The 22,584-nt window shown below is 47.3% G+C and overlaps 1 long non-coding RNA gene and 1 pseudogene across 1 annotated transcript; both read left to right on the top strand.

Annotated features, from left to right (window-relative positions):
• The first annotated feature begins 2,446 nt into the window (after nt 1-2,446).
• LOC125555415 lies at nt 2,447-4,258 on the top strand. Its single transcript, XR_007304697.1, has 3 exons — nt 2,447-2,530; nt 3,370-3,422; nt 3,941-4,258. It is a non-coding gene; the product is annotated as an uncharacterized LOC125555415 (long non-coding RNA).
• Nucleotides 4,259-8,206: 3,948 nt separating this feature from the next.
• LOC125555416 lies at nt 8,207-9,277 on the top strand (annotated as a pseudogene).
• Nucleotides 9,278-22,584: the final 13,307 nt, after the last annotated feature.

A 22,584-nucleotide genomic window follows, 5' to 3' on the forward strand; every position in this document is an offset into this window, starting at 1 on the left:
ACCATCATTTTTAATACATGATCAACATTTTTTCCTGTATATATTTAACATTTGTCAAATGCTTGATCAACATTTTACAAATACGTGGTCGACATTTTTTTTCAAGTGCTTGATTAACATTTTTATATACATGGTAAAACAATTCATCATTTTTTTACTACATGGTCAGCATTTTTCTATACACATTTACCATCTTTGAAATGCTTGATCGCCATTTTTCAAATACTTATTCAACATTTTTTTTCAATTGGTTGATTAATATTTTTATACATGATAATTTCTTTCCGTCTAGGTAGGGCCTGTCATCCTCTCATCTTCTCGGCGGCGGTTGAAATCTACCTTCTCCTTCTCGACGTCTCCCTATGTCGGTTTTGCTCGAGCAAATTCCTGGGTGGTCTAGCAACCACCGCCCAGTCCTTGGCGAACCGGAGGAGAGACTAAGGTTTGGAGCCTCGTCTTTAGTGTTTCTCGGCTTCAATCAAGACGTGGGACCTAGATGTTGTTTACAACATGTTGTACCAGCAGAAGGGCTCGACGTTAGGGACGGCGGGCCAAGATGATCTACAGACGATGATGCGGGAGATAGGTCAGAACGAGGAGGACCTCAATGACGTGGTGTCAGACCAGGAACAAGCACTGCCCGGGGAGGATACTCGTTGGCTTATGATTGTACGGGTTCATATGGACAGGGACTTCAGCAGTTACTGGTTTTTCAAGAACATGGAATTTGGTGATGGATATCAAGTTTAAACTCTCTCAAAGAACTTGCTCATCATGCATTTTTCCTGTTTGGACGATTGGGAAATGGTGACTTGCGAGGGTCCATGGATCTTCAGGCGTAATGTTGTTTTGTTCTTGTCATACAAGGATTCACCAAGCCTTCCACTATCACGCTTAATCACCTCGACCTTTGGCCTTCTGATACATGATCTGTCGTCAGGGTACAAGGTCCTGATCAAATGTTCAGGAATCGGGAGGGGGGGGGGGGGGGGGGGGGGGGGGGGGGGTAAGGCAGGGGAGTGCATTGCCTAATTTCCACAAGGTCCGAGTCAAGTTGGATGCTCGCAAGCCCCTTAAGAATGCAATATCCATTGTTATGGACCAAAAATAGGAACTTTTCTATGTGGAATATGAACGTCTCCCTGATTCGTACGCAGTTTGTAGAATGTTGGGACACATTTTTAAGGAACACGGACATGGATCCATCCCCCATCGGCCCTTATTTTCAAGATCTTACATTCATGCTAAGCGGAGCATGCGCCAGGGCGGACGGCCTTGCCTTGTTCATGGACGTGGTAATGGAGGGAGAGAAACCAATTCTTGATTGTCGCAATGGAGGAGGCGCTGGTACACATGATGAGGGCATCGTTCCTACTTATGCTAAATTATCGAGTAGAGAGAAAAAAAGCTGGATTGGACTGCTGGGATCATGCGGGCAAAAAACAGGGACGCTCAGTTATCAATACATTCAACGAGGGGAAAAGTCGGGAGAGGTTGCGCTCACCCGATGCGGACCATGCATCTACTAGGTCGTTCGAAACTATTACCAAAATCAGAACCTTTGGAAATTACAAAGGACATGTCATTTTTGCTGTCTGTAGATGGCTCTTCAATTGCCATGGTCCACTCGAGGCTGAGCTTGCGGCATGCGAGGAAGGACTACAACTGTCATTGCACTGGTCCCAAACATCATTGATGGTAGAGACCGACTGCGCAGAGATCGTCTCTCTCATCAACGCTAGGACAGCAGATCTAATGTACCATTGGAGATTGGCAACACTATTCTAAATGATTGTAAAACCATTATTACTTAATCAATGAATTGCTTTTGTCCTGAAAAAAAAGAACGTTTGGAAATTACAGATTTCGAGCTACGATATACAGTAGTACTACTACACAATTGCTTGATCTTCTTTGAGAAAAAAAAACATGTATGGCCCCTCTTATGGCCGCGTGCCGCCAACTGGCCATGCGCTTTTTGGAAAACCCCTTTCTGTCTCTCGAATCAACCCATCACTCCCGGCACCACCATGGCCGCCTCCGCGGCTCCTCTCCGGGCCGCGCGCGCTCCGCCCTCCTTCCCCCCGCCCCGACCCAAAAGCCTAGCTAGCCCCTGCCTCTCCCCGTCGTGGCCGAGCGAGACTCTCCGGCCCAATGGCGTCGGCGGACATGTTCCCCAACGTCTCCTCCTCCGACGTCAAGCCGCCACCTCGCAGGAGGCCCCCGGCAAGGCCGTGTTCGGCCTGGACCCCGCCTCTCCGGGGCGGCGTGTCTCGTCAGCCCCGGGGCGGAGCAGGCCTTCGAGACCGACCTCTCCGACGCGCAGGTACGCGCCGTGATCTCTGATTTGGGGGTAGTGCTCCGGGTGCGGTCAGGCTTGAATTCGTGTGCTTCTGAGAGGCCCGTGCCATTGCTGTGGGTTTGGAGGAGTAATGTTTCTGGTTCTGCAGATATGCAGATATTCAAGCTGGGGCGGACGGAGTGTATGTGCGTGAGCAGCGAGACGGCGGCTATGGCTGGCGCGGAAGAGGTAGTACTCTTCAGTTGGATGTACCCCAGTTCGGTTTTACTTAGTTTTGTGCTCCTGTTGGATGTACCCCAGTTGAAAATGTGTGGTGCTCGCTTTGCCTAATTTTCTGTTTAAGGATTATAGTTTTTGCCGGGCAGATGCTATGTAGAGAATCAGTTAATTTCCTCTAGAAATGCTCAAATGGTGATTTGGCGAAATTTGGAAACACCAGTTCTGCATCATAGCATGGATAAGGTAGATTGCATTGCATTTTCAATTTAGGGGCATACTATTTTTTGGCACGTTTTATACTAGTGACTCGATCATTGATCAATAGTTAGATGAAATTGTAGGATGATCCAGGCATGACTCTTCTAAATGTGTTATAATGTAGCTTCACATTTGTATAAAAAAAGCAACCACTCTCGAAACCTTTTTCTGTTTGCCAAGGATTGTGGTGCTAGCTATTCTGGAATAGAGCCTAATAAAAACTCTGAATACTTTGTCTTGATTTGGTGTAAAGATCGACCCCTGCCGTGTAACTCTGGCTAGTGCTTTGTTTCATAAGGCTGTGCCTTGTGTGACTGCATGGTTGGAACTTGGAAAAATGTTTTGGACCTTGTATACAGAGTGATGTGTCGGCAATGTTGTGAATCCGTGTTGACAATACCAACAATTTATTAGCAAATAAAGAACAGGTCACACTGTATAGGCAGTCAGTTTGACAACATCTGTATTCCAGAGTTCACAAGCAGTTTGGCTCCGCCTGAAATGTTGTAAGACAACGAGCTTGCATGTATTGTTCTTTAAAATCATTTAAAAGTTACTCGCTGCTGCTTGACTTCTTGAACATTTTCTAGGATTCATGACTCCATTTTCGGATGAATAACTTCATGTTGAAATGGCAAACGAGGTACTGCCATTTGCTAAACCCTGCATTCTTATTATGTAGTGCTTTCTGTGACTATTATTCCCACTGTATCGCTTTAGTGAATTATAATAAAGCATCATCCCAGGTTTGGTGGTGTATTCACTTCTGTGTTCTTGTTACCGGATCTCATTAAAGTAACCAGCACAGTACTTTCTATGTATTGGTGGTGTGTTGTTTTGGTTCAAGTCCAGTCCTTCATTGGTGGACATCTTTAGCATATATAAACTGTAAGTAGAGAGGAATGTGCGAGTCCGTATGAGTTTAAAGCAACTAGCTAAGAATCCCAATCATGTCCAACATTAACTTGTTTACATTTGAAAATACGAAATGTGTCTATAATTTCTGTAAATGGCATATGTATTCTAGTCTTTTGTTTGAACAGTCTGTACTGATAATGATAATATAGCGCCTATAGACAAAAGTTGAACTCTCCTCTTTAATGCGTTCTCTATAAAGATTATTTGTATGAAGTGCTCGCTGCTTCTCTTATCCCGTTGCAGATAACTTGTACAATGTATTTGTCAATGTACTGAGACGATGAGGTGGATCATTGCAAGACGGTGAAGGCCTGTCAAACGCATGAAACACTCTGTTCTCCTCACTCCGTGCAGAGCCGCATGGAAGCTGATCCAGAACGATCGTGTCGAGAAGTTGCAAATGATGATCGACCGGCTGTACCTCCGTGCTAGAGCATTGTAGAATAGCATGCTAAATTTTGGTGATATATTGTATTCCATCTTGGTTTCATTTCCTTCTCTTTGTACGTAGACATTGATTAGCACAGACTTCTGCTGATATATTGCATTCCATCTTCGTTTCATTTCCTTCTCTTTGTATGTAGACATTGATTACCCCAGACTTCGTACTTGTGTATCTTACATAGTAGGAATATTTATTTATATATAAAATGCATCATGGATTCGCAATTGGGAATTTTCACCGTGAATCAAGCATTAAAGCCATGAACTGGACAGGGGAACTTTTGGTCTATGGGTGTATATGCACCCTATATGTAAAACAATTAGTAATTAAATAAAAAGTCAACTAATTCTGAAAATATTTTTAAAATAAACTTGACCTTCCATTGTACTGGTAAAAATAATTCCATAAAAAAATCTCATTGACAACTTTTCATAAAAGACAATTTTCGGTCAAAATAGTGTGAATCTACCTATAATAGCAAACAATTTTTTTTTGCTCTGAAGTCAACGTTGGTTTTCTATTTATGAAATTTATATACTAGTGCAAAAGAAAGTCGCGTTTATTGTAAAATACTTCAAAACGTTTTTGACTTTTTTTTCTTATTATTATTGTTTTTCCTATATGAGGTGTGTATATACACCTAGGAACCAAAGCAATCCATCCATGGCCTGTATGGGAGGATGAGCGCCCAATTTTATTGTTAAATATTTAGCAGACAATGTATCCGTTATTTAAGTTTTAATAAAGCTTGCCTGAAGGCCTCCCGGCAGAAAAAAAAACATTGTCTAGTCGTTTTTTGCTGTCGAGAAGACAATGGCCATTCAATGATGAGGATAAAAATCATATCAACATCTATCCAATTAACCCACTATGCTATTATGTTCAAAGTTTTAAAAAATGCATCAAGCCTTCAACGTTTCCTTAGCAAAGAGGTAGGCCGCATGTTGATTTCAAGAAAGATAAGGGCGTCTTCCGCAAAAATGCATGGCCAGGTGGCAATATGCGAGCTCGAGTATATAATGAATCGTAGATGTTACGTATTTTCGCGTGTACATACCGTATTGGAATGTTTTTCAAGTATAGGTGTAAACTAGTGTTCATTATAAAACTTCAGCCACCGATGATTGTGAGATTCTTGAAGAGAGACGATTTGGGCTGATTCGAAGTTAACAGAATACCGCGAACGTGTTATGCATCAGTAAGTCAAGGGATCAAATGTGTATTTTTCTCCTCGCTATACTACGTCAAACGGTGGTGGCCCCACCGTCGCTCGAGAAAGTTAATAAAGCTAAGTTTAAATTTGAATTTCAAAACTTGAAATTGAGATTTGAGAAGCAAGCATGGCACGACACTCAGGAGGGTACATGCCGCCCTCCTATGTATACCTGGCCATAATTTGGGTCGGGCCAGGCCTAACAAAGCCCGAAGCAAAAAATCTAGACCCAGGCCCGGCCATCTGGCCGGGCCTAGTTTTCAGGCCCACACCTGGCCGTCAATAAAAAAACCCATCAGACCTCAGGCTGGGCCTCTTTCTTAAATTGCAAATATTACAAGCCCAAACCCAGCCCGGCCCAGTCATCAAGCTCAAAATCTAGGCCCAGGCCCAGCCCATGGGCAAGGTCAGGCCGAGTCGGGTTGGGCTTTTTCGGGCCGGGTATCTCATGGCCAGGTATGCTGCCGCACCCACCCACTCCCTCCCGCTTCTCTCTTTCTTTCTCTCTCTCACAAAAAAAAACACTACTCCCTCCCATTTCCCGCCTTTTTTTTTCTTCCCCACCCACTCCAGAACCTTCCTTCCTTCCTTCATCGGCTTGCTCCGCCACCCACCGCCATCGCCGGCGAAGAGAGAGCAAGCACGTGGGAGTGGCCGCTGCCTCGCTGCTACGAGCTCCTCCTCGGCAAAGGTGACCGCCACGGCGCCCTAATCAATCGATGGTCGATGTACCTACCTCTCTCCCCCCGCCAGCCGTCTCAACGTTCCATTCGCTCGTTGCTGTGCAGACCACGACCGGTGGCCGCCGGAGGCTAGGCTCATGGAAACCGCCCACGACGGCGACGTCCGCGAGATCAAGAGTAAGGGCCGCACTGAACCCAGCCCCCTCCCCCCTCTCTCTCCGGTGTCCATCTGCTCGCTAGATCTGGCCGCCGGTTTCGGTGATGCCAATTTTGCTTGTGCTTTAGGTCGGAATGCGATGCTGAGGTTTAACTAATCCCTCGGGTTCCTCGGAGGAGGTGTCGATTTTGCTTGTGATTTAGGTTGGCAATGAGATGCTTGGGGATCTCTCGCTGCAGTTCAATTGGGGATTTCTGAACCCCTTCCTTAAGGATCAGTGACGATTTCTTCATGATTTGGGCCGGGCTAGTACATTATTGCCATGATTGATGATGATTCATGTTCCTAACTAACAGTGCCTCCCCTTTTTGTTGTGTGGAATGAAGAGATTGCAAAGGAGCTGAACGTGCACGGGCATGGGATCCCGGTGACAGTGGCCAACACGACCTTCCACAGCATGAACGTGCCGCCGGTGGCCTAGGCAGGCTGCCGGTCTGCCGGTATCTCGCCGAGGAGGTCAAGATGGTGGAGATCGACAAGCCTGACATCTGTCGGGGTAATTCGTTCGTGCCTCTCCGGTCCTAAACTGTGTATATACAGTAGTTTCTATGGCTTGATTATCTACTTCACCTGCATCATAATACTAGGACATACACCTGTGGAGCATGCCCTTACTGACGGCCACCTTCCTGCCGTCAGGTACCTTCTTGATCGTGGAGCTGATCTGCATCAGCAATGTAAAGATGGGACCATGTCTACTCTTCTTCATTCAGCTGCAGTTCATGCTGTCAAAAGGATCTTAATTTGGTTTTTAATTCCCTGTGCTGTAAGAATATGCCGTAGTTTCATGCTCACAGTCTTGACTACTCTCCTGCTCCCTGCTGGACCTTTTTCTTAATGAGAATTGTTTTGTGCTCGACTTTATTTTATCAAGAGCTCAGCTAACCTAATATAAGTAAAACAAACCTGATCTTTTTCGCTTCTAATGTCCATCAGCGTCTGAACAGTGGTCATTCTTATGATAAGTTTAAACATAGTCGTCACGTTAATTTGAATTTCCTGCTTCATGATATGTAAAATAGCCATGTGTCATGTATTGCTACAATTCTTGTTAGGCATTATATTTATCCTTAGTCTGTGGATCTTCTCTTGGGATATATGTTTCAGATGTTATTTTTGCCTTACCCATCTAATCTAGTTTCCAAGAAATGTCTGCTTACTTAATATATGATATGCAAGTTTCTCCGGGTATCTATTCATACATTATTTTCTGTATGATTACCATCTTCTTATGGTAGCTGTTTATGGTAATTTGTTCTGTATGTCAGTTCAGGGAAATGTGAACGAACGATTGCTTTCCATCATTACCATCTTCTCATGGTAGCTGTTTATGGTAATTTGTTCTGTATGTCAGTTCAGGGAAATATGAACGAACGATTGCTTTCCATCATTAGTCAGTTCTGCAGATGTCTGTTGGGTTCTGTAATGGTAATTTGTGCTGCAAATGATGATACTAGCGTTCCTTCCTTTTACACATCTGCAAATATTTCTGTTGGGTTCGTGGTAGTGGTAATTTTCTGGCTTTAGTTACTCAAGATTGCATCTGTAAATCTAGTTCTGTATAGATCCTAGGGGCATCTGTTGCTTAGCAATATCCCATGCTCATCTATTCGCGAGCTGTTGCCATGTTAATTCTTCGTTGCCTCTGCCCTTATGTTTGCCACCTTGTGCTGTTGTGGAGATGCAATTTCGGATCTTTCTAAAGAATTTCCTAAGGTCAATTATCTAATAAGTCTGGTTGTGTATGTGCTGTTAGCTAAAATATTGTGATAAGTTACACTCATCTTGTGCAGTTTACCTCGTGGAGATGGGATTTCTGTAAAAATTGACAGAATTATGATAGCCAATTTGTCATGTATGTTAGTTATACCATAAACGCTGTGAACGGTTCCACTCAACTTGTACAGTTGATCTTAATTTACAGGATCTGAATAGTCATGGCGATTGATTGCAATCTGATGTTCGTTGTCTTGCAGATGAGCTCATCAAGAACGCTGCCTACATTGGCACCCCTGGCAAGGGTATCCTCGCTGCTGATGAGTCCACCGGCACCATCGGCAAGCGCTTCGCCAGCATCAATGTTGAGAACGTTGAGGACAACCGTCGCGCCCTCCGTGAGCTCCTCTTCTGCACACCTGGTGCCCTCCAGTACCTCAGCGGTGTGATCCTCTTTGAGAAGACCCTGTACCAGAGCACCAAGGGTGGCAAGCCCTTTGTCGACATCCTCAAGGCGGGCAATGTCCTCCCTGGCATCAAGGTGGACAAGGGTACCATCGAGCTCGCTCGAACCAACGGTGAGACCACCACCCAGGGCTTTGATGACCTTGCATTGGCAAGCGCTGCGCCAAGTACTACGAGGCTGGTGCCCGCTTCGCCAAGTGGCGTGCAGTCCTCAAGATCGGCGCCACTGAGCCATCGCAGCTCTCCATCGACCAGAACGCTCAGGGTCTGGCCCATTGTTGAGCCTGAGATCCTTGTTGATGGTCCTCATGACATTGACCGCCGTGCTTAGGTGACCGAGATCGTCCTTGCTGCCTGCTACAAGGCCCTCAACGACCAGCATGTCCTCCTCGAGGGCACCCTCCTGAAGCCCAACATGGTCACCCCTGGATCCGACGCCAAGAAAGTGGCCCCTGAGGTCATTGCTGAGTACACCGTCCGCACCCACCAGAGGACTGTCCCTGCTGCCGTCCCCGCCATTGTCTTCCTCTCTGGTGGACAGAGTGTGGAGGAGGCGACCCTGAACCTGAATGCCATGAACAAGCTCCAGACCAAGAAGCCCTGGAACCTGTCCTTCTCCTTCGGGCGTGCCCTCCAGCAGAGCACCCTGAAGGCCTGGTCCGGTAAGGCAGAGAACGAGGAGAAGGCCAGGGCGGCGTTCCTGGTGAGGTGCAAGGCCAACTCCGAGGCCACCCTCGGCACCTACAAGGGCGTCGCCACCCTCGGCGAGGGCGCCTCGGAGAGCCTCCATGTCACGGACTGTAGAAGCATGGTGGGACCAGTCTGAAAATTAGTGGGAGCAAACCGACATAAGAGATAAGACTATAGCTATATTCTATTTTCTTACGAAAGAAGTGTCTTCTCAGCTCTTTTTCCTCATACAAATTCCATCTTTTTGTTGAAACTGACATATTTTGGCACGGAAATGAATTCTTTATTTTCTTTTCCAGCCCAACAAGCTAGTTGTCAGTTTGGACCTTTAAGTATGGCATTACAAAAATCTTCTGTTGCCTGTGTGAAGCTATTGATTCAGGTATAGTATCCTCTGCTTATATTGATTCATCTGTTTGGATTTCTATCGACTGATGTTTGATTTAGCTATCTTTGTGTTACCTACTTGAAAACCATATGATTGGCTTGTCTTCTATACTTGCATCTGATAGGGTGCAGCTACTGTTAGTGGTGATGATCTTTTGGAAAAGGCTGCGGAGAAGGGCTTAACTGAAGCTATGAAGTGCTTGTTGGAATCTGGTGCAAACCCAAACGTTCCTAACGCAGTAAGAATGCTGTTTTCGTCGGCATAACTTGTCTAGTCGTGTTTCATCGTAGATCATAACTAGTCGATCTATGTGTGTTTCGTGAACTTGCTATGTCCATGAGGATTTATCTACGTTGTGTTGATCTATGTTGCACGGGATTTTACGGATTTGAGGATGGCTGGGAATGAGGACAGACGAGACTCTGCGGATGTACGGAGGGCCATAATAGTCCAATCCGGTTGGAGGTGCTCTAACCTGTTTTGTGTATGAAGGTGTTGACAACGGAGTATATGTATACTAGTTGATTGAAACATAATGTAGAGTAGTACTCAGACGTTATGATATGTAGGCAAGCATGTTTGACAGTGAACATACAATTTCTATTCTTTGACTGCATCGGCAGCCATGTACTTACAAGTAAAGAATAGAATCAAGGGAATAAAGGGCATCCGTCGCTCAGGAATAAGCAATTCATACTCCTACTAGCTAGATCCTATATACGATCTGTCCACTACAGCTCCATTGTATTGTATCCTATGATTTGCGCCGGTCTTTTCGGAGCTCAGCTAAAAGATAAAGAGCATCGATCGGTTAGCATTCTCAGCTCTCGGCTAACACCACACCATCAAGTCTGCACCACTTGCTTCCGGTACCTTCACCTCCGGCGACGCCTACGGCTGGGAGGAGGAGGAGGAAGACGCGGAAAGCGCGGGCGGCGAGGGCAGGCACTGCGCGGACGGCGCAAGTCACACCAAGCATGATTCGCGGCGTGAAGCTGCTCTGCGGCGGCTACGGCGAGGATGGCAGCGGTGGCCTGTTCGGCAGCAGCTGCGGCGGCGGCCTCGTCACGCGCTGTAGCCAGGAAGGCGAGGAGGTGCTGGGGGGCCACGAAGTACGAGTGGTCGTCTAGCAGCTTGCCGTGCAGGACGCCGATGACATCTCCGGTGAGGTTGAAGAGTGGGGCGCCGGAGGCGCCGTCGGTGCACCCGATCTGGGCCTCGAGCAGGCTCATGCTGTAGCCCGCCGCGTTGCCGCTGAAGTCGGCCGCCAATCTGACCTCGCACTGGGTGCCCACGTAGAAGAGGTGAATCAGATCACTGGGCCATGCGAGCATCATGCACGGGTGGCACGGCTGGAGCACGTCGCTGAAGTGGAGCTCCGGGTGTGGCCCCGGGCAAAGCTCGATCCGCCTCTCCCTTTGTATCCCCGCCCCCACCGTCAGCGTCCTCAGCGCGACGTCGCTGACGTACGCGGTGAGTACCATGCAATCGATGGCGCAGTCGATGGAAGATGCCCACGCCTCGAAGGAGACCCTGGGCCCTCGCCGGCCTCTGGCGAGCCAGTCTAGCTCCGCGTGCGGGCAGTACAGCTCGACCTCGTAGAGCTTGTTGACGGTCTTGGCGTCGATGGGCTGCCAGTCCGCATGGTACACGTGCTCGATCAGGTGAGCGACGGTGAAGACCATGATCTTCACCCTGCCGCCGGCCGCCTCTCCGACGGTCCCAACCGCGAACCCGGTGGCGTTATGGATGACGCCCTCTTCTAGAGCATCCTCCAGCTCTTTGCCTTTCTTGCTCCCCGCTGTGCGGGCCAGGTCTATGATCTCCTCCCTCTCGTCCTCCCCTCGCGGCCGCATCGCCACAAAAAAGATGGATGGCTTGGCCGCCACGATCACCGGAAACCAGCTGTTGGGAGCCGCCATGCCTGCTGCTGGCTGGCAGCAATGCAACGACCTACAATCAACAAGCGGGCGCAGAAAAAGGTTCAGAACCCACTTCTTGATTGATTGATTGATTGATTGCAGGTCTCTTCCAAAAACAAGACGAACACCAGAATCAAGCGGCCTACAATCTACCAGCGGGCACAGAAAGAAGTTGAGAAACCGCTTGCCGATTGATTGCAGGCCTCTTCCCCAAAAACCAGATGAACCCCGGAATCAAGCGACCTGCAATCACTTCACTTGATCGACTGCAAGTTCCAAAACCCCACGCCAAGAAACCGATCCCCACGAAATCCATCGGTTTGAGCGAATCCAAGGTGGATCAGAAAACAGATCTGGCTAGGGTTCGTCGCCAGACCCACGGCACGGAGGCATGCAAGCGATCGAAGGCACGCACCTCCGCTCGGCGCTCGCCGGCGTCCGTCGTCCCGGCCTCCGCGCCTCCCGCGAAACACCTCGCGTCGGCCGATCGCGGTCGTCCACCTGGCCGTGGTTCGCGTGGCGGTCGTTCGGGTGAACCCAAGAGTTGCCGCCGCCGCCGCCGCCTCGTACACGTGTGGTGCAGTCGTTGGGCCCATCCGGTATATTAATACCTAGCGGGCGGACGGGTTGAATTAGGGCGCGCGCCGCCGCCTCGTAGCCGTTACCGGTTGGATTGAATTAGGGCGCGCGCCGCCGGCCGCACGGCTAGTTGCTTTGCTTTTTTTCTTCTTCTCTTATCTTAGAAAAAAAAGGAAGAGCACGCCTCTAGTTACTTTTTTTTGCATAGCGCCTCTGGTTACTTTGATGTTTGATCACTACTATAATATACAAACTGTAAAAAAAATTACTATCATTAATACGTACTATGACTCAGCTACAGCTTGTTTCCTAATACTACCCTTCCCAGTGCTTCACCGTGGACAGGTGCTAAGCATGCCACATAAGCGAAAAAATGACATGGCACAACATTTAGGTCTCATTTGGCTGCAGGGTTACCCGGGGGATCCCCGCTGTTTCCCCGGGCTGGAGAACCATGGGCCGAGTTGGCCCAGGGAAATCGAGTTGGTCATTTAGACCGCATCATTCTCGGGGTAACCCTGCCCGACCCACGTCCTTTCCACGAGGAGGAAACCCACGACCCCAGAGCTTGGGAAGGGAACCCACGGCTCAAGCGACAGAGCCCCTGACCGCCTCCGAGCTCCTCCGCCGGCGATAGAGGCGATGCCCCCGCCCCCTCCCTCCGGTGCTGAGGATCCAAGCTCCGCCCCTCCAGCGACGGCGATGGACCGCGTCTGTCACCGCTCTCCTTCCCCGGATCTCCCCTTCGCCTCCAAGCTTTGATGCCCTCCGGTGACGGCGACGACGATGGTTTCGATGCCCCCGCCCCCTCGACCTTCGCCGCCCCTCCACCAGTCCACCACCACCTTGTCATGTTTCTTCGGTTCATGTCTGGTGAGTGGTGGCTCCAGATCCACAAACGTGAGTATAACCTCTTTCCTTTTATCAGCTTGAAAAATTGGGATTGCTCCCCACCACTGTTACATCGTCGGTAATATTTGGCACTGTTCTTGATTGAGTTCTAGTTCCTATCCAGAAAGAAAAAGATGTAGAAAATGACATGACTGCACTAAATTATTATTACCCAGGAGTCATCTGCAATTATAATTCACTAGCTAGTGCACTGATAAAGAAGAAACTTGTGAGCTCTTTCATTATTTGGGGTTAATACAACTTTGGGCTCTAATTTATGCCTTGATACGACTGAGTTCAGACCAGAATCACTACAACTAAATTCAGATCAGAACTGCATTGCTAGTATATCCGGTGATGTTGAATTGTGAGAAACCAACCTATATTTTAAAAATACCAATTCTTGATTAGAGCATGCAGTTTGATGCTATTTTTCATGTATCTTACTAAGGTTGCTACCCTTTTTTATATCTGTATGCAAGTTTGATTATTGGTCATGTAGCTATGAGATGTATCTTACAAATTTTGATTATTTGAGATAATCTTCAGTCCAACCAAATAATCCCGCGAGCTGGCCGAGCCAGTCTTCTAGTTTGATTTCTTTGATTTTGTTCAGTTCATCGAAGGTGATAGTTTCCTTGTACAGGGAAGCCACTGAAGAAGCTTTGCTCTGTTTCTTGTGTATGTGTTCTGCATTTTCAGGCTTCAACCGATTAAGTCGCTCTTGTTTTGTTAGTTTTGGTAGTGAAGCTCAACCAAACATGGTTTTGCAATGGGCTTAAAGACTTGATCCTCACGCAAATTTCAGACTTGATCATTAACCTAATATATATTCCTCTGTTTGCTTTATTAAATAAATGGTCCAAAGGACAGTGCAGCTTGCGCTGAAGATTGAGACAAACAATGTTACTACTACATGCATGTGAGGCAAGGTGTGTTTCTTGAGAAATGAGTGAAAATACCTATAGAAAATATCTGGAGGCGTTGGCGGTGGTGATGTGCTATTGAGGTTCTCTTCCAACTTATGCCCAACAAAAAAAATCTATATAGCTTCTTCCAAAATATATAGTCAAGGTTTGTCATAATAATAATATAGTGTATATATATGCTCCTCGTGACCATTATCACATAGTAGCAGTAGTAATATCATGTTCATCTTGTTATATGTTTGTTGTTCTGCTCTGCTGAACAAATGCCTCCCTATCTTTTCTTCTTCTTTGACTACCTAAATGAAATTGAACTTGTTGCTCGAGTGCTTGACTAATTTGGAGCTGATTGGTTTTCTTATAGCCAACTGTAGGAGAGGTACAATCTCATGCATGTGCAGTGCAGATACTACTTCCTGGTAATCCCTTTATTGGAGATGCATGTTCTTTTACCACCGCAACAGATTAAAGGTCGTACATAGTATCAATGTTTTCTTCTCGGTCTTTATAAAGTACTCCCTCCGTAAACTAATATAAGAGCGTTTAGAATACCAAAGTAGTGATCTAAACGCTCTTATATTAGTTTACAGAGGGAGTATAATTCTACATTCTGCAGTGGAACAACCTACCTTGCCTATTGTGCCGAAAAGTCTGCCTAGTGATGCTTTATTTACTAACTTACATGAGTCCATTTTCACCATTCGGTTTATGTTAATTAATATCCAGTGACAGCTCTAATCTAAAAAGGTTGGGTTGAACTGTAGGTAGATCGGTGATGTCCATAACCAATTGGACCTTTCCATGCTTGACTTATCTTGTGTAGATGATATGTGTGCGGTGTGCCTTCCTTTTCATATAGTAGAGATACAGAGGTTTCAGCTTTGTGTAGAAAAATCATGCTTTTGAAGTGAAATTGTTCAATGATTATGTTATTAAGAAGTGAAAAAAAAATCATGCTTACAAAAATCATGATTATTTTTTCTCTGCAGGTTCCTTGCTGCAAGTCGATGGAAATGTTCGAGAAGTTGATGATCGAAGTTTCCAAGTTTAGTATGGAGAATTTATGTAGCTAATTTTTTTAAAATGGAACAAAATATTGTATCTTTTTTGGACTTGTAACTATAATTACCATTTTCACTTTTGAAGCATGATCAACATACTATGCTTGTCCTTGATGATACATAATTTGTTTCACATGATATGTAAGACTGATACACATGTGTTGATGTGAGTTGAATGTTTTGTTGTTTTTCGAATTATCTGTGTATTCGTCTGATTATCCTCCGAATTTCTATATTAATTTTTATTCTCAAATTTCCTCAAATTCTGAGAAATTTGGCATATTCTAGGATTGGCATTATTATTTAAAAAAATGGAGTTACTTGTGGTCAGTTTTAATTATAATAGTCCATTTTTGAATTCTGCAAATGCCCTCCCTTCTCCCTTGGTGCCCAAACAGTACGGGGTGATTTTCCGTGGTGGTCCTCGGGGTTCCCAGATGAGCAGGGAAAACCCCCGTAGCTGTCTACTTCCCAGGATTTATTATCCCCAACAACCAAATGAGGCCTTAAGGAGAGAAGAGAGCAGTTTGGTGATTCCAGAAAGAACCAGTGCCAAGCGCCCTAGGCAAACCATTTAAATAAAATAATTTGACCAATGCATGAAGGACTTCAGGTGCTAAGTCATTAAATAAAGTGTGCTTAGCAACAACAAGTTAAGCACCTATGCATTGAGGAGTTGAGTTGCTAAGATATTTAATGCACTTAGCACCTCATCTAAGGCTGCTTGTAATGGGTAGTATCATAAGTTAGTATCTTGCATATGATACTAATACATGATACTACCTCCCTAATGCATAGTATCATATATTAATATCATAGATGACTTTATTTACTGCCATGCATGACATATAGTAGCATATCATTTATTATGATACGGTATCATGATATGATACTTAACCATCTTTTTCCTCATTTAATTCTATGCCACCTCATCAACATTTACTTAGTTGGTATGCATGATACTAGCTATGATACTACCATTACGATCAGCCTAAGCACCTTTGCATTGGAAGAGGTCTAACGGCTCCCGAGAATAAAAGTACACTTAAGGCATTGTTTTCAACATATGAAGCCATTTCTCTCGTATTAGTTCATTATTAGGAATGCCTATACATTCGGTATCTGAATTTTTTGTTGCATCAGTCACCTTTATCCTGAATTGCTAGATTGTTATCAAACGGTCCAAAACAGATCATACACTTTATTCTCAACCTCCCTCATCTCTTCTTCCTCATGCACGCCCCAAACCTACCACGTGCTAACCACCGGCCTCCACCACCCGTGTTCGGCGGGTGCTACCACACACCACCTCGACTCTCCGCCTTCCCTTCACTGTCGTAGTTGGTCACCACCCTCTCAACCTCCATTCATCGCCTCGCCCACTCGACCCCCCCAATCCACAGGAACAACAATGACCCCTGCCCCCTGTTTAGTTTCTTCTTCGTCTTCACCACCCGCGTTCGGCGGTTGGTACCACGCACCACCTCGCCTCTCTGCTTCCCCTCACTGCCATAGTTGGCCACCACCCTCTCAACCTCCCTTCATCGCCTCATCCATCCTCGACTCCCCCCCAATCCGCAGGCACAACAGTGACCCCTGCCCCTGTTTAGTTTCTTCCTCGTCTTCATCACCCATGTTCGGCGGGAGCTACCACACATCACCTTGCCTCTCCGCCTTCCCCTCACTGTCGTAGCTTGCCACCACCCTCTCAACCTCCCTTCACCACCTCGTCCATCCTCGACCCTCCAATCCGCAAGAACAACGATGACCCCTGCCCCCTGTTTAGTTTCTTCCTCGTCTTCACCACCCGCGTTCGACGGGTGCTACCGTGCATCACCTCGCCTCTCCGCCTTCCCCTCAGTGCCGTAGCTAGCCACCACCATCTCAACCTCCCTTTACCGCCTCGTCCATCCTTGACCCCTCCCAAATTCGCAGGAACAACGGTGACCCCTGCCCCTGTTTAGTTTCTTCCTCGTCTTCACCACCCGCGTTCGGCGGGTGCTACCGCGCACCACCTCTGTAACGCCCCGGATGTAACTTACCATAATTGTACTCCAACTCTTGCCATTTTCGGCACTAAGTTATGATATTCCCTCGTGGTTGGGTTTTTTCTTCGTTTTGCATTTTGTTCATGTCATGCATTTCATATAATGTCATCATGTGCATCTCATTTGCATACATGTTCGTCTCATGCATCCGAGCATTTTCCCCGTTGTCCGTTTTGCATTCCGACACTCCTACGTCCTCCGGCACCCCCTTTTGCCTCTTTTCGTGAGCGGGTGTCAAACATTCTCGGAATAGACCGATATTTGCCAAGCGGCCTTGGTACACCACCGGTAGACCGCCTGTCAAGTTTCGTGCCATTTGGAGTCCGATTGATACTCCAACGGTTAAGCGGGGTACCGTAAAGGCCTCGTGTGTGTTGCAGCCCAACACCCCTTCAAAGTTGCCCAATAACCCATCCAAACCCCCTCCATCCTCTCGGCCGTTCGATCACGATCGCGTGGTCGAAAACCGCTCTCCATTTGGACTCTCCTAGCTCCCTCTAGCTATAAAAACGTCTCCTCCTCCATTCCCGCAGTCCAAAACCCTAAATTTCCCCTCCGCGCCGCCGGACACGTCCGGGCGGAGCCGGACGCGTCCGCCACTGCCGCCCGAACAATCACCGCTCGCCACCTGTCGCTCGCCGCCGCCCACCGCTGCCGGCCCGCTCGGCCTGTGCGGCCCCCCCGCGGCCCGCACCGCGCCCTCCGTCGCCCGAGCGACGCGCCCTCCGCCGCCGACGCGTCTCGCCACCTCCACCCGTCGGCCGCCTCCTCACGCCGCCGCCTCCGCGTCGCCTCCTCCGTCGCCGGCGAGCACGGGATCCGGCGCCCCGCTAGCTCCGGCAAGCTCCGGGCGACTCCCTCCTCTACTCCGGCGTCCTTTTCCGGCCAGTTCTCCGGCGAGCCTCGGGATCCGCGCCCGAACCCTAGATCTGTCCAGAGGTTGACCTCGTTTCATCACCAAGTCATTTTCTGCATTATTTCCAAGCACTATTCTTCATGCCATAACTCTGTCATCGTAGCTCCGTTTTGGGCGTGTAATATATCAAAATGTTCATCTGGATGTGCTCTTCATTTTGTTCCATTGTGCCATGCTTGTTTGAGTCCATCTTGATGCCCAAATTGTTGATGCAAGAGTGCTATAAAATGTTAGTTCCTGTTTCTTAGCAGAGTATGAGCATTTGTCATTTTTGCTACATTTATTGTGTGCTGCATATGGGCATGAGCTCTACATGTGTTTTGGGCTATGCCATGCCATCTTTATAGGGGTGTACGCCATGTATTTTTGTGATCTTTGTGGTGACTAGCACATGCATGCAAAGTATCTCTCGTGATATTGCTGATTTCAGGGACTTAGAATTTCACTGTCATTTTCCTGCTGTTATTTTTATGCCATGTATTCATATTGCTACAGAGAGATCCATGCTTCTTTTGAGTATGTTCAGTAAGGATGATTTGGACATATGGTTGTGCTATATCCATCCATCCCCCTGTTTGCATTTATGGAGTGCCCTAGCATGACTCAATCTTGCTCTACTTTTGCTATAAAATGTTCCTGGCAGATTGTTTACGTGTTAATCAATTTTGCCAAGGTTGTTGTAGTTGATCCATGCATGCTATGAGTTTGTTCTTGCTTTGGTTAGCTTCATGAACCTGTCTTCTTGCTGGTAGTATGCTTAGCTTGTCATGCAATGCCTTGTGTTGAGTGAATCAAGCTCGCAAACAGGCCTTCATAATTCTGTTTTTGCCATATCCAGTTTTCTGCTAAGTCTGAATCTGTTAACGAAACTTGCTATGTTTACATGGGTGCCAGCATATCTTCTGATCCTTTTTGGCTTATGGTCAGTAAGGGACTTTTGTTATATGCTTTGAGTAGATCCATGCCATGCCTTTTATTGCTATGTTCTGTTCCTGTAGCATGTTGATATCTTGCTCTAAACATTTCTTCCTGGTGTTAATTCCTGACATGTTAGTATTTTCACTAAGTCTGTGATGCTGATATCTTTTGTACTTTTTCGATGCTTGTTTGAACCTGCTCTTGTGTGATTTAGCCGTAGCTCAATGTTCATCTTTTGTCAAGCATCTTGAGTAGATCACTGCCATGTGCTTTGTTGCTATGTTGGAGTGCATTAGCTTAGTTTCTTGTTGTATTCTAGAGGGCATCATGCTGTTAATCGCAGAATTGTGCCATTCTTGTTTTGCTTGCCATTTGCAAACCATGCATCTGTTTCCGGCGATCTTTATATCGATTTCAACCGAAATCAACTCATATTTCCAGCGGCACACTTGGTTTGCCAAGTTGATGCCTTGATCAATCTTTTCCTTCCGGAGCACGCATATGCATTGCATATCACATCCCGCATATCATGCCATGTTTTGCATCATGTTGCTTGCGCATTGCACCGTGGTTGATTGTTGTTTCCTTTGCTTGTGTTCTTGCTTTGGGTAGAGCCGGGAGACGAGTACGTGATCGACGAACCCGTTGAGTACGCTTACGAGGATCAAGCTTACGTCAACTCGGAGAACTTTGCAGGCAAGATGACCATAGCCTCGAAATCACTTCTATCTTTGCTTGCTAGTTGTTCGCTCTATTGCTATGCCGCGATACCTACCACTTGCTATATCATGCCTCCCATATTGCCATGTAGCCTCTAACCCACCTTTCCCAGCAAACCGTTGTTTGGCTATGTTACCGCTTTGCTCAGCCCCTCTTATAGCGTTGCTAGTTGCAGGTGAAGATGGAGTTTGTTCCTTGTTGGAACAAGATTATTGTTGGGATATCATTATTATATCTTGTTTACTTTAATGCATCTATATACTTGGTAAAGGGTGGAAGGCTCGGCCTTATGCCTGGTGTTTTGTTCCACTCTTGCCGCCCTAGTTTCCATCATACCGGTGTTATGTTCCTTGATTTTGCGTTCCTTACGCGGTTGGGTTATAATGGGAACCCCTTGACAGTTCGCCTTGAATAAAACTCCTCCAGCAAGGCCCAACCTTGGTTTACCATTTTCCACCTAAGCCTTTTTCCCTTGGGTTCCGCGGACTCAAGGGTCATCTTTATTTTAAACCCCCGGGCCAGTGCTCCTCTGAGTGTTGGTCCAAACTAGAGTCCTTGCAGCGCCCCCTCGGGGAAACTCGAGGTTTGGTTTTAGTTGTACAGAGTGCTCATCCGGTGTGCCCTAAGAACGAGATACGTGCGACTCCTATCGAGATTTGTCAGCACATTGGGCGGCTTTGCTGGTCTTGTTTTACCATTGTCGAAATGTCTTGTAACCGGGATTCCGAGTCTGATAGGGTCTTCCTGGGAGAAGGAATATCCTTCGTTGACCGTGAGAGCTTGTGATGGGCTAAGTTGGGACACCCCTGTAGGGTTTGAACTTTTGAAAGCCGTGCCCGCGGTTATGGGCAAATGGGAATTTGTTAATATCCGGTTGTAGAAAACCTGATACTTAACTTAATTAAAATGAATCAACAGCCTGTGTAACCGTGATGGTCTCTTTTCGGCGGAGTCCGGGAAGAGAACACAGTCTCGTGTTATGCTTGAACGTAAGTAGTTTCAGGATCACTTCTTGATCTTTTTAGCTTCTCGACCATGCTTTGCTCCTCTTCTCGCTCTCATTTGCATAAGTTAGCCACCATTTATGCTAGTGCTTGCTGCAGCTCCACCTTGCTACCTTTTCCTACCCATAAGCTTAAATAGTCTTGATCGCGAGGGTGTGAGATTGCCGAGTCCTCGTGACTCACAGATTACTTCCAAAACCAGATGCAAGTGCCGACGATGCCAGTGCAGGGGACGTGACCGAACTCAAGTGGGAGTTCGACGAGGATTCAGGACGTTACTATATTTCCTTTCCGGACGATCAGTAGAGAGCCCAGTTGGGGCGATCGGGGATCTTTTGCATTAGGGGTTGTCTTTCTTTATTTGGTTCTGTAGTCGGACCTTGATTGTATCTGGATGATGTAATGATATTTTTATGTATTGTGTGAAGTGGCGATTGTAAGCCAACTCTTTGTCCCTTTCTTATTCAGTACATGGGATGTGTAAAGATTACCCCTCTTGCGACATGCCTACTATGTGGTTATGTCTCTAAGTCGTGCTCCGACACGTGGGAGATATAGCCGCATCATGGGTGTTACAACCTCGCCTCCGCCTTCCGCTCACTGTCATAGCTGGCCACCACCATCTCAACATCCCTTCACCGCCTCGTCCATCCTCTACCCCCCCTAATCCGCGGGAACAACGGTGAACCCTGCACCCCCTGTTTAGTTTCTTCCTCGTCTTCACCACACACGCGTCTGGCGGGCTCTACCGTACATCACATCTTCGCTCCGCCTTCCCCTCACCGCCATAGCTGGCCACCACCCTCTCAACCTCCCTTCACCGCCTCGTCCATCCTCTACTCCCCAATCCGCAGGAACAACGGTGACCCCTGCACCCCCCTGTTTAGTTTCTTCCTCGTCTTCACCACACGCGTCTGGCGGGCTCTATCATACATCCCCTCTTCGCTCCGCCTTTCCCTCACTGTCGTAGCTAGCCACCACCCTCGCAACCTCCCTTCATCACCTCATCCATCCTCGACCCCCCCCAAATCCGCAAGAACAACGGTGACCCCTGCACCCCTGTTTAGTTTCTTCCTTGTCTTCACCACCCGCGTTCAGCGGGTGCTACCGCGCACCACCTCGCCTCTCCGCCTTCCCCTCACTGTCGTAGCTGGCCACCACCATCTCAACCTCCCTTCACCGCCTCGTCCATCCTCTACCCCCCCATCCGTAGGAATAACGGTGACCCCTGCACCCCCTATTTAGTTTCTTCCGCGAAACAATGGCTGGGGCCACAGCACAAGCATGCCCAAGAAAACATAAAAGAAATCAGGAAAAAAGCCACCTAGTGGCAGCCGCCAAGCGGCACTACGATGATGGAAGCCGACGAGCCATAGCCACTAGCGAGAAGCGCATCCAGCATGATGCCGGGACGGTCGTGGTCACGCTGCCTCGACAACGGGTGCCAGTGCTGTAGAAAAGCAAGGAATTTGAAGTATGAGTCAGATGCCTTCCACGGGAGGACCTTCTCAATCACCATTTTATTAGTAGTCGTCCATAGTGTCCATGACATCGCCGCAGAAATGAGCCAAAAAAGGCGGCGATGCCGCGATGGCTAAGTAGCCCTAAGTTGGAGGAAGTCCACAAGGTTCAAGGCCTCCCAATCGGGCCCCAACGCCTCATGCACGAATGTCCACATCACCCTCGCTGTCGTACAAGAGAATTGGGTGTGGGTTTCCGTCTCTGGTACCGTGCAGAGGGGGCACCGGCCATTCCCTGGGCCGTGTCGCTTAAGTACCTCAGTCCTCGAGGGGAGGCGATAGGGCCGGCCCTGAGGGTGTTGGAAATATGCCCTACAAGCAATAATAAAATGGTTATTACTATATTTCTTTGTTCATGATAATTGTCTATTGTTCATGCTATAATTGTGTTATCCGGAAATCGTAATACATGTGTGAATACATAGACCACAACACGTCCCTAGTAAGCCTCTAGTTGACTAGCTCGTTGATCAAAAGATAGTCATGGTTTCCTGACTATGGACATGGATGTCATTGATAACGGGATCACATCATTAGAAGAATGATGTGATGGACAAGACCCAAT

This window comes from Triticum urartu, chromosome 5 (assembly GCF_003073215.2).
Source record: "Triticum urartu cultivar G1812 chromosome 5, Tu2.1, whole genome shotgun sequence".
Lineage (NCBI taxonomy): Eukaryota > Viridiplantae > Streptophyta > Magnoliopsida > Poales > Poaceae > Triticum > Triticum urartu.